The following is a 2,498-nucleotide window of genomic DNA, read 5'->3' on the forward strand; positions in this document are numbered from 1 at the left end:
ACAACTGCATGCGATGTTTGGCTCACACAGTGAGTGAGTTTTTCTTCCCGCTTCCCTGTCTTCTCTCCCCATTTTGTCCTTTGCTAAGGAACCTGAACCGAACTGAAGTCCAGGTCTTCCGTAATAGAGTGTCTCTCCTTCAACAGGGAACAAAACTACAGTCGCCTGTGGTTTTGCTTGTGTTCAGTCTCCATCATGGCATGCCACATCTGCTGGTTTGGGCCCTGCTCGTTTCTTTACTGCCTTCCTGCCTGCCGTTTTTGTGCCGGTGGCTCATCCCATTCATGCTCAGCCCTCCTCACTGTCTACGCTGTCTCCTTGGGCAATCGTATCCAGTCCCAAGCCTTTTAAAAAAACAAGCTATACCCATCCTGGTGGAATTCCTGCCTATAAAAGGGTACACCTTCAGACCTCCAGGCACCTCTAGCGAACACTGCTGTGCACAAGGAACTGAATTCAGTTGTGCAGGACCTGCAGCGCAAAGGGTTTCAAACTCCTGTTGCTAATGATCAAGTTAAAATATGAACGTGCTGGATTAAATGCTTTTATTCAGCTTATTGCATCTAGGTTATCTAAATTACACACCCACTGAAAACATTCTGTCACCTCTTCTCTTGGAAAAATTAATTATTTTAATGTAATTCAGATCTCATTTTATCCTAGCCCAGCAGTACCTGGCAGAGAATGACTCTGAATTAATTATAGTAAAATCATATTAAATTATATTCCACTAATTCAGAATTGGAGATAATTTGGCAATTAAAGGGAGAAGTGTGTCATTCCTCTGCTGGAAGAAATGAACAGCAATGATGGGATCACAGAGATCGTACATAGAAGGGTCCAATACATGTTCAAAACATGCCCACCAGCAAATGGCTTACATACCAGGCTCCCAACTACACTGTTACAATTTTTATCTTTCAAACTAACTGTAAATTATAAATGTGGTACCCAAATACCTGTATGCACATAAATAGGAAAAGGTAAACTCTTTTTTTTTTTTTTTTTTTTTTAGATGAATTCTCCCTCTGTCACCCAGGCTGGAGTGTAATGACACAATCTTCGCTCACTTCACCCTCTGCCTTCTGGGTTCAAGCAGTTCTCCTGCCTCAGCCTCCCAAGTAACTGGGACGACAGGCGTGTGCCACCACATCTGGCTAATTTTTGTATTTTTAGTAGAGACGGGGTTTCACAATGTTGGCCAGGCTGGTCTTGAACTCCCGACCTCAAGTGATCCACCTGCCTCGGCCTCCCAGAGTGCTGAGATTACAGGCATGAGCAATCTTGCCCAGTCGAAAGTAAACTTTTAAATTCTATCACAATAGGTTCTAGATCTTTGACAGACTGACTGAAAGACATCAAATGTCCAATGGTGAGACTCTCTCATGTGGCTGAACACCCTCCTACTGCAGAGACAGAACTGAGCCCAAGAGCCTTCACGTGCTGGTGAGAGGTGGCCAGGGGCAGGCAGATGGTTGCACCGTTCTCAGGGTCAGCATCCTCCCCATGTGGCAAGGGAGAGGGGAGAGGGCACTGGGCCTGGGAGGCTGTAGCCGAAAGGCATGCAGTGGGCAAGAGACTACTGGGCGGGCCCCTGCCAGCCTTCAGTTCCCTGAGCGTCTGGTGCCAGGACGCTCCTTGTGGCTGCCCAGTGCTCCTTATCAGTGTCTGTGACGCGCTCTCTCCAGTCCTCCTCATTAGCATACCTTGGCCGACCTTTGGCTCATGGAAAAACACTTTGCTCTTCTCTGAACAATTTCTTTTTCACAGTTGTGCAAATGACTGATGAGGGTTTGTCATAAATAGCTCTTATTATTTGGAGATACATTCCATCAATACTGAATTTATTTAGAGTTTTTAGCATGAAGGGCTGTTGAATTTTGTCAAAGGCCTTTTCTGCATCTTTGAGATAATCATGTGGTTTTTGTCTTTGGTTCTGTTTATATGCTGGATTAGGTGTATGTTGAACCAGCCTTGCATCCCAGGGATGAAGCCCACTTGATCATGGTGGATAAGCTTTCTGATGTGCTGCTGAATTCGGTTTGCCAGTATTTTATTGAGGATTTTGCATCGATGTTCATCAGGGATATTGGTCTAAAATTCTCTTTTTTTGTTGTATCTCTTTCAGGCTTTGGTATCAGGATGCTGTTGGCCTCACAAAATGAGTTAGGGAGGATTCCCTCTTTTTCTACTGGAATAGTTTCAGAACTAATAGTACCAGATCCTCACTGTACCTCTGGTAGAATATGGCTGTGAATCCGTCTGGTCCTGGACTTTTTTTGGTTGGTAGGCTATTAATTATTACCTGAATTTCACAGCCTGCTATTGGTCTATTCAGGGATTCAACTTCTTCCTGGTTTAGTCTTGGAAGAGCATAAGTGTCCGGGAAATTACCCATTTCTTCTAGGTTTTCCAGTTTATTTGTGTAGAGGTGTTTATAGTATTCTCTGATGGTAGTTTGTATTTCTGTGGGGTCGGTGGTGATATCCCCTTTATCA

The sequence above is a fragment of the Mandrillus leucophaeus genome, unplaced genomic scaffold (genome assembly GCF_000951045.1).
Source record: "Mandrillus leucophaeus isolate KB7577 unplaced genomic scaffold, Mleu.le_1.0 Scaffold168, whole genome shotgun sequence".
Classification (NCBI taxonomy): domain Eukaryota; kingdom Metazoa; phylum Chordata; class Mammalia; order Primates; family Cercopithecidae; genus Mandrillus; species Mandrillus leucophaeus.